At 41.7% G+C, this 10,765-nt stretch overlaps 1 non-coding gene across 1 annotated transcript; it reads left to right on the top strand.

Annotated features, from left to right (window-relative positions):
- Positions 1-10,074: 10,074 nt before the first annotated feature.
- Positions 10,075-10,151, top strand: TRNAS-UGA (transfer RNA serine (anticodon UGA)). Its single transcript has one exon. It is a non-coding gene; the product is annotated as a tRNA-Ser (tRNA).
- The last annotated feature ends 614 nt before the right edge of the window (positions 10,152-10,765 follow it).

The raw sequence follows: 10,765 nt of genomic DNA, 5'->3' as shown, positions 1-10,765 counted from the left end.
CAATCAATCAATCAATCAATCAGTCAATCAATAAATCAATCAATCGTTCAATGAATCGATCAATTAATCAATCAATAAATCAATCAATCACTACTGATCAGCATTTAGGGCAGTTGCCTAGGTAGCAAATTCCCTATCTGTTTTTCTCCTAGCCTTTTCTTAAATGATTATTAATAAATTGGAAATTTAATGAACATCTCCCGTGGTATGTTATTCCAATCCCTCACTCCCCATCCTATAAACGAACATTTGCCCCAATTTTACCTCTTGAATTCCAGCTTAATCTCCATGTTGTAATCTTTCCTACTTTTGAAGACACCACTGAAACTTATTCGTCTACCGATGTCATTCCGCCCCAACTCTCCGCTGACAGCTCGGAACATACCACTTAGTCGAGCAGCTCGTCTCCATTATCTCAAGTCTTCCCAGCCCAAACTTTGCAACATTTTTGTAACGTTATTCTCTTGTCGGATATCATCTAGAACAAAACAAGCTGGTTCTCTTTCAATTTTTTCAGTTCCTTTCTCCCTTAAATAACCAGTAAGAGAGATTATTCGGCATATTCTCAGTTTTCAGACTGGTTGTATCCTCAAGCTTATCCAGGAAACATAGAGGAGAACTAATGTGCTCAGCTATTAGGATGGAAATTAGGTCAGCTTTCAGACTCATTGCTGAATTGAGATTGATAATTTTAATAGTTCTACTAACTACTTCTATGGTTTCCATAAACGCCGAGGAGCCTAAATTGCGTCCCGCAAGAATTCTTTTACTTACCTGTAGTTCTGCAGACATGAGACTGTCGTATTTGAGCACCCTCAAATACCGCCAGACTCTAACCCACCAACCCGAGCTAGTCAGACATTCTCTCCTTCGCCAACTTAAATTAAATTTCAATATTTCCTGACTTTATTTTGATGTACGCATTACTACAACCGTATTCTCAAAGGGAGGGGCAGGGAGAGAAACCGAGATTGTATATTTTATTGCAATTTCCATAAGTTCAAGGACTTGCCATGTAGGTCCTTTTGTTTGGATGTTGTCTTCTTCTTTCTTTAATAAGCATTAGGGGACGGGGGATACATTTTAAACGTATGTGTGGTTGCAAGTTGGTGTATCTCGAGCTTCCCACATTAGGGAAACCCAGAAAACCTACAGGGGCAATAATGAGTGAAACACAATTACCTAATTTTTATATATATTGGCTTAAATCACTCTGATTAAAGGTGGTGGTGGTGGTGGTGATTATTGTTTTAAGAGGAAGTACAACTAGGCAACCATCCTCTATATAACACTAATCAGAAGGAAAAAAAGAAGGGGTCCGACACTTCGAAAAATGAAGATATCGGTCAAAGGAAGACAAGGGCCACGAAGGGCGTGAAAATGAATGACTCCCTAGCCCTCGCAAACCTAATAGCGTCGGGGTCGGAAAAGAACAAGAGTTGACCAAGGGAGGTCGGATAGGATAGATGAAAGTGAGGAGCCTGGCACAAGTAAGTGGAAGGAATGCCAGGACTCAGCTGAGGGCCCCGTGGTCGCCAACCCACGCTCCAAAGTTCAGAGCCCCTGGGGGTACTCTGATTAAAGACAAGTTGTAAGGCAAGAATGGGATAGGAAAGAGGGCTAGGACTTAAATGAAAGGAAGCGATCTTCGCCTTAATAAAGGTACAGCCACAGAATTAGCCAAAAGTGAGAGTGAGATTACCACGAAAGGAAAAGAACTTCAGATCTACTGACTGAGGATTTCGAAACCACCACCTCCCGAATCAACCTCTCAGCAATGTGATCGAACTGCACAGACAATTCACTCAGTTTCTTGTGACGCGCAATACCTCTCCCAAATTACACAGTTTGTATTTGTACCATTTACACCTGTATATGGATCTTCAGTTCTTCAGTTATACCAGGTGGCTCTCGAACGCCGTACTTTCTACTTATAAATGCCCCGCATGCACTAATGAAGAATGGGATGCCTACGAACTGATTTTCACAGGGGAACTCCTGACAGCGGGCAGGTTACGTCAGAATATCAAAAGATATGAAACGGAGTGTCGCTCGCAGCATGTTACTCAGCGTTCCCGGTCTAATTCACCCCTTGCATTAGTAAACATCGTTTTTGACCGCATAGTTCTAGGGTGGTGTATGGTACAGCCGCACCATATTTATTTTCTGCATATCAGCAATGGCTACTGTGAATAGCAATGGTGAATACACAGACATTATTTTAACTGAACAACCTAGTCGGAGTGCAAAGAAGCTCCAAACGGACGTACGCCTTCTACACTCACATTTCGCCGAACAGTATTAGTTTTTGTTCCATACAATCAGCTCTTATTTCGAGTTGAATGTCTACATGTGTATAAATTAATAAGTTATTAGATTCCATTTACTGCATCTTTGGCGTGTCTACAAACAGTAGCGGCGGGACAGTCGCTCCCACCCCAACTTTGTAGAGTAAATATTACATTTTATTCCACTTTAGTCAGCTGGAACTAGGAATCATTTTAGAAAAGCTATTTGTACAAACCTTGTTGTCTTATATGCTAAATCTTTGCTTTATTGTATAGCGCTACGGCAAGTGGCCCCGTTGTGTAGGGTAGCGTGCGTGCCTCTCACCCGGAGGCCCCGGGTTCGATTGCCGGTCAGGTCAGGGATTTTTACCTGGACCTGAGGGCTGGTTCGAGGTCCACTCAGCCTACGTGATTAGAATTGAGGAGCTATCTGACGGTGAGGTAGCGGCCCCGGTCTCGAAAACCAAGAATAACAGCCGACAGGATTCGTCGTTCTGACCATACGACACCTCGTAATCTGCAGAACTTCGGGCTAAGCAGTGGTCGCTTGGTAGGCCAAGGCGCTTCAAAGGCTGTAGTGTCATGGGGTTTAGGGGAGGGGGCTACGGCAAGTAGTGGAGACACGGCATGTGCTGTAGGGGTACATATTTTTGCCGAGGCCGAGGCCAATGAGTTATAATTCACCCGCTTGCCACGCGCATTCGTCAGTCTGGTAGTTTCTTTATTGTCTGTTAGTATCTTAGTGCGTATTCAAATACTAAATGATTTTTAATTGCATAGTCATGCCGTACATCTATGTAATTATACCGGGAGAGCTGGCCGTGGGATTACGGGCGCGCAGCTCTGAGCTTGCACTCGGGAGATATTTGTTTCGAATCCCACTGTCGACAGCCCTGAAGATAGTTTTCCGTGGTTTCCCATTTTCATACCAGGCTAATGGTGAGGCTGAACCTTAATTAAGGCCACGGCCCCTTCTTTGCCACAAGTTCTATCTGCGTCGGTGCGACGTAAAGTCAATTGTAAAAAAAAAGATATATTTAATTGTAATTTTAATTTCAACGCGAGAGAATACCAACTGTACTTTCACCGGACTAAATTATTTCGTTTGTATTATGTTATTTTATATGCAAATGTAATTAATCTACCCCTTGGCTTAATCGTAATAATAGTTTTTTTTTTTTTTTGAAATTTTGATTCAATACTGTTTAATAAAATTTTCACCAGCTCTCACAAACATACTGCGGGGAATTTACTTAATAAATAATACAACACAAAGAAATAATTTAGGAACGTTGGTAATAGCTCCCGTTGAAATGCGATTATAACTCAACACTTTTTTACTATTGGCTTTACGTCGCACCGACATTTATAGGATTTATGGCGACGATGAGACAGGAAAGGGCTACGCGTGGAAAGGAAGCGACCGTGGCCTTAAATAAGGTACAGCCCCAGCACTTGCCTGGTGTTAACATGCGAAACCACGGAAAACCATCTTCAGGGCTGCTGACAGTGCTACCTCCCGCGTGCAAGCTCAGAGCTGCGCGCCCGTAACCCCACGGCCACCTCGCTCGGTATTATTAAATGGAATTACGGCATGATTATGCAATTAAAATCATTTAGTATTTGAATACTCACTAAGAAACTAACAGACACTAAAGAGACTGCCAGACTGATGAATGCGCGCAGCAAGTGGGTGAATTATAACTCAGTGGCCACGACCTCGGCAAAAAATTATGTACCCATACTACCCTTCATCACAGCACATGCAAAGTCTCCACTACTTGCCGTTGTTGTTGTTGTTGTTGTTGTTAGTCGTTTAGTCGCTTTCGACTCTCCGTGACCCCATAGACCAAAGTGCGCCATTTCTTCCTGTCGTATACTATTTTCCGAAGTCTTTCTAAATTGAGAGCCGTGGCTTCCTTGATGTCATCAATCCACCTCATCCGTTGTCGCCCTCTTCTCCTGTTACCATCAGTCTTCCCCAGAATTAAGGTCTTTTCCAGTGAAACATCTTTTCTCATGATATGACCGAAGTACTTTAGTTTTTGCCTGAGTATTTGACCTTCCAGTGAACAGCCTGGGTTGATTTCCTGTAATATGGACTTATTAGATCTCTTCGCAGTCCACGGAACTCTAAGGAGTTTTCTCCAACACCATAGTTCAAATGCATCTATTCTTCGGCGCTCAGCCTTTCTTACTGTCCAGGTTTCGCTTCCGTACATTGCTACTGGGAAGACCATAGCCTTCACTATACGAATCTTCGTTCTTAAAGTTACGTCTCTACTCTTGAAAACGTTGTCAAGGTTGACCATTGCCTTCCTCCCAAGGAGCAAGCGTCTCTTAATTTCATGGCTGCAATCGCCATCAGCAGTTATTTTGGAGCCCAAGTAGATGAAACTAGGAACAACCTCCATTGTTTCACCATTTATATGCCAGGAGGTGATAGGTTTAGTTGCCATGATCTTTGTTTTCTTGACATTCAATCTTAGTCCAGCTTTTTCACTTTCTTCTTTCACCTTCATTAGTAGATACTTAAGTTATTCTTCACTTTCTGCCAACAGGGTGGTGTCATCAGCATATCTAAGGTTATTTATATGTATCCAACCAATTTTAGCTCCAGTTTCTTTTTCATCTAATTTGGCATTCCTCATCACATACTCTGCATATAAGTTGAATAAGTAAGGTGACAATATGCAGCCTTGACGTACACCTTTCTCTATCTTGACCCATTCAGTTGTTCCATACAGGGTTCTCACCGTAGCTTCCTGATCAGAGTAGAGATTTCTCATAAGGCAAATAAGATGATCTGGTACTCCCATAGTCTTGAGTACTTGCCACAATTTATTGTGGTCGACACAGTCAAAGGCTTGAGCATAGTCAATAAAGCATAAGTATAGGTCTTTCTGGAATTCTCTTGCTTTCTCCATAATCCAGCGAATATTAGCAATTTGATCTCTGGTTCCTCTGCCTTTGCGGAAACCGGCTTGTTCTTCAGGTAGTTCTCGATCTACATACTGCCGAAGCCTATTTTGCAGGATCTTGAGCATAACCTTACTAGCATGCGATATAAGTGCGATTGTTCGGTAGTTTGAACATTTTTTAGCGCTGCCCTTCTTTGGAATTGGGATGAACACTGAGATTTTCCAATCTTTTGGCCAGTGCTGGGTTTTCTATATTTGCTGACATATTGAATGTAGCACTTTCACAGCATCCTCTCCTAGGATTTTGAACAGTTCTGCTGGGATTCCATCGTAACCACTTGCCTCATTGTTTGCAATACTTTCTAGGGCCCACTTGACCTCACTTTCTAAGATATCTGGTTCTGGCTCTGACAACAGAGTAACTTCATCATCAGGAGTATTCCCATCTTTCCTATACAATTTGCCTACATATTCCCTCCACCTTTCTTTGATCTCCTCTGCTTCAGTAAGATCTTTTCCATTTTTATCTTTTATCATTTCAATCTTAGCCTGGAATTTTCCTCTGATGTCTCCAATTCTTATGTAAAGATCTCTTGTCTTACCCAGTCTGTTATTTTCCTCAACTTCCTTGCACTGTTCATTCAAAAAGGCATTCTTATCTCTTCTAGATAGTTCCTGAAACTCTGCATTTAATTTAGACATTTTCGATCTTTCCCCTTTGATTTTTTCATTCCTTCTTTCTTCTGCTATTTGTAGTGCTTCACCCGATAACCATTTGGCCTTGTTCTTGTTCTTTTTCTTGGGAATATGCTTTTCCGCTGTCTCCTTAACAACACAACGTACTTCTGACCATAGCTCTTCTGGAACTCTATCTCTTAAATCTAAACCATTAAATCGGTTTCTAACCCCTACTGTATATTCAAGAGGTATGCTATTTAGGTCATATCTGCTTGATGGTTTAGCTCTGTCCATCCTCTTTAATTTGAGCCGGAATTTGGAAATTAAGAGCTCGTGATCTGATCCACAATCAGCCCCAGGCCTTGTTTTGGATGACTGTACAGCACTCCTCCCCCTTTGACTACAGAGTATGTAGTCGATCTGATTCCGACATTTACCATCTGGCGAGGTCCAGGTGTATAGGCGTCGTTTGGGCAATTGAAACAGTGTGTTGGTAATGACCAGTGAGTTGTCTTGACAGAATTCTAGGAGTCTCTATCCAGCTTCATTTGTTGTGCCAAGGCCAAATTTTTCCGTTACTCCATCTACAATTTGATTTCCTACTTTGGCATTCCAGTCGCCAATAATGAAGACGACATCCTCCTTTGGTGTTAACTGTAGCAATTCTCGTAAGTCTTCATAAAACTGGTCAATATCTTCCTCTTCAGCTTCAGTGGTTGGTGCGTAAATTTATATGACTGTGATGTTAAAAGGTTGGCCTTGAAAACGACAGACATCATTCTATCAGTTTTAAAATTGCACCCCATTATAGTGTTACGCACCCTGTTGCTAACTATGAGGGCAACTCCATTTTTCCGTTTGGTTTTCATGTCCAGAATAGTATACCATGTACTCATCTGTAGCAAATTCACCAATACCAGTCCATCTCACTTCGCTTATTCCCACTATATCGATGCCCAGTCTCTTCATTTCTCGTTTGACTATATCCAGCTTTCCTTGATACATGGATCTTACATTCCAAGTTCCTAAACAGTACTGTTCCTTGCAGCATCGCACATTTCTTGAGGCTTCTCTCAACGTAGTTCCCCTCGGAGATCCGACTAGGGAACTTGAAACTCCGGAATATTTTGAATTGAGCAAAGCCATGTGGTTTTCTTGGGAAAATTACAGTGGTGGTTTCCCGTTGCCTTCCACTGTCCTCCACTCCTGTTGGCTCACTGACCCAGTTTCCCGCTGGGGTTGTAAACCCAACCTTCCACTGGGTTGCTCAGCTTAACAGGGGCACCACGCGTAGGTAGGATTTGGAGAATTAAGGTGTGAGAGGCTAAGTGAACTCTCTTGGTGAGTTCATATATTCGCATCACACCCCCGTTTCTAGCCAGAGTCTCAAGATGTTCGTAGAGACTCCCTCAGGTCGTTTCCTGGGGCCACTACTTGCCGTAGTGCTATACAAATTAGTTAGCCGCGACGAACAGCATTTTGTTTGTATTTCCATCAATAATTATGTTAATAATTAAAGAAAATAAACGAAGGAATTAGCAGATAAGATAACAAGGTTTTTACAAATAGCTCTTTTAAGATACTTCCTAGTTCCATATGGCTAATGTGGAATAAAAATATAATGTTTACTCCACAAAGTTGGGGTGGTGGGGCGACTGTCCCTCTTCACCCCACCTCCTAATCGCCGCTACTGTTTGTAGACACGCCAAAGATGAAGAAAAGGAAATCTAATAACTTATTAATTTATACACGTGTAGACATTTCACTCGATGGAAGTGTTGCTTGTATGAAACAAAAACTAATACTGTTCGGTGAAGTAAGTGTGTAGAAGGCATACTTCTGTTTGGAGCTTCTGTTGCATTCCGACCAGATTGTCCACATTAAAATATTGTCTGTGCATTCGTCGCTACTAATCACACTAGCCATTGCTGATATGCAGACAGCAAATATAGTGCGGCTGTACCATACACCAGCCTAGAACTATGCGGTCGAAAACGATGTTTACCAATGCAAGCGGTGCATTAGACCGGAAGCGCTGAGTAACATGCTGCGAACGACACTCCGTTTCTTATCACTTCTTATTTTGATGTAACCTGCCCGCTGGCAGTAATTCCCCTGTGAAAATTAGTTGGTAGACTTCCCATTCATCATTTGTGCACGCGGGGCATTTATACGTACGGCGTTCGAGAGCCACCTGGTAAATATAAGAAAGAACATTATGTAATGTAATAAAAGATACTTCCCTAGTCTCTAGTCTTATTAGTGCAAGTATAATAAACCAGATGATTCATTTTGTTTAAAGGGGCCTAACATCTAGGTCATCAGTCCCTAGTGTTATGAAATGAGACGAAATATAATGAGAATTTAAAAGTTCATAACCATCCACTGACCAGAATACAAAGCGTGATGATGAAGAATAAATGTGTGGATATGAATTTAAAACAGTCGGTGGATCCCACCCAGATACTATCATAAACGATAGTATTACTGACCAACGGACTGCTTCTAAAGTACAATTCAGAATCGAGGGTGCTTGTTGTCTAAAGGGGTCTAAAAATCTGGTCAACGGCCCCTCATAAATACACTTAACGCTAGTAAAGTAGAATCATAGTATTTGTCATGTTGCTGTACTAATCACTCACGGTGTTCCACACATTGTGGTACTACACACTTCGCATAGGTAACGCGGACCTATGGTGTTTCTCACATTATGGCGCTACGCATAGGCAACGCAAACCCATGGTGTTCCTGTCCTAGGTGTACTAATCAGTGTGCCGTTATTCCCGTGGTGTTCTTCATATAGTGGGTACTAATTACAGGCAACGCAGACCCGCGGTGTCGCTGATATAGTGGTACTAATCACAGACAACGCCTAGACCTGTGGTGTTTCTCACAATGGTACTAATCACGGGTACCGGAAAACCCATACAGACTCACCTTATGTTGCTACTAATCACAAACCTATTGTGTACCTATCATAGTGGTACTATTCGCAAGTAAAGGCGACCCATGGAGTTCCCCGCACGATGGTACTAACCGCAATTAGTTTCATGGCTCTAACACTAACATCCCTTGGTCGCCCCTTATAGTCGCCTCTTACAACAGGTAGGGTATACCGTGGGTGTATTCTTCGTCTGCGTGCCTCACCCAAAGGGGGTGTATAACAAATCTATTTGGGAAGAAATACTTTTATGTTGCATCTACATCATAAAGAAGTCATAATGTCATAGCAATAACTATATACAATAAAATAAATGAATCCAAAAAGATAAGCATAATTTACTATATTAAATATAAGTTACTATATTAAATATTAGTTTATTTACATTTTAATAGATGTTTAGTAATAATAATAACAACAACAACAACAACAAAAGTATTCAATAAAGATCAATATAGGTAATTTACAACATCAAGAGCCATTCCATAGTCACTGAATTACAAAGCAGGGAGTATGAATAAACAAACATAATAAACATGTATTTTGAAAGCATAAAGCAAAATCATGTCCGCCATTGGAAGGGTGATAGGTAAAGGCTTCCACTATCCATAACTTGGCACTTGGTGGGATAGATTGGTTAGCTCTACATTCATCATGAACATTGGAACTTGCTCCCTGACTTGAAGCTCGCTGACCCCAAGTTCTTCCCGCCAGGTGACATTGAGTTTTAATAGCCGCAGAACATTTCTTTTCATTATTGAAACTTGGTCACAGAACTCGATCACCAGATTATCCTACTCTTTAAGACACTGAACTATGATGGATTATTGCTGGACACTATCATCAGAGGGAAGAGAATAGTGTTTTACTCTAATCACATGTTCCTTGAAGTCACAGGACAGGTTAGACACCCAGTTACAGCAGTTCTGGAAAGCAGAGGAGTTTATGTCCACAGTCATGACAAGAGAAGAGAGAGCCACAGAAAGGCACTTTACAGAGAATACCACTAGGGATGCTTTAGGTCCCTCAAGCAGAAACTTGAGGTTCTGGGAAACTCCTTCAAACGTGAAGACTAACTCAACTAGAACGATTTTTCAGATGGGAGCCCTCACTTCAGCACGAGTACTGTAACCTTCTTCACGGGTATGAGTCCATGGAGCATATGGTTAACGACAGGGAATGAAGGTGGAAGCTTTTATCTACCCCATCATCCAGTTTTGAGCTTAGTAGAACAAAGATGGCCTAGGCCACCATAGCTCAATTGGTAGAGCAACCGACGTGAAATCGGGAGGTTGTGGGTTCGGATCCCACTGGTGTCCGGCTGGCCATTTTTGTTCTGTACTTAACATCTCTTCAACACGTACTACATGTACGTAACACGACCTAATACGTTGAAAGTCTGTTTCTATTAGTAGCTGAACTACAAAAGCGAGGGTTGTATATAATGCGCATGTTAAACCTTCTAACAATATTTCATTGAATGATATATTGATGGTGGGAACGACAATACAAGATGATATTTACACTATTATTCTAAGATTTATAATGCATACCTTTGCCTTCACTGCAGATATTACTGATATGTAGCGGTAAGTCATGGTTCATGCAGATGATAGGAAGGTTCAGCGGATTATCCTGAGGGAATCTCCTAGACCCCACACTCTAACTACGAACTGACAACTGTAACATATGGTACAGCAGCGGCAGCAGCCTTCCTAGCTACCAGATCTCAGAAGCAGCTTGCTGTGACAATATACAGAGTGCTCTTCAGTTGCAATCTGAAACTATTGATTTACAAGAGAGTGGAGGATTTCACCACTGCAAATGGTGTGCAAACCACCCATCATTACTGGAAGCATTTAGGACAGTCGCCCAGGTGGCAGATGTTACCCAATAAACACAATAGGAATCTAAATGAAACCTCACTGTAATAATAC

The sequence above is a fragment of the Anabrus simplex genome, chromosome X, assembly GCF_040414725.1.
Source record: "Anabrus simplex isolate iqAnaSimp1 chromosome X, ASM4041472v1, whole genome shotgun sequence".
NCBI classification, from domain to species: Eukaryota; Metazoa; Arthropoda; class Insecta; order Orthoptera; family Tettigoniidae; genus Anabrus; species Anabrus simplex.
The sequence above is the reverse complement of the archived record's forward strand: the minus strand, read 5'-3'. Positions and strand labels throughout refer to the sequence as shown.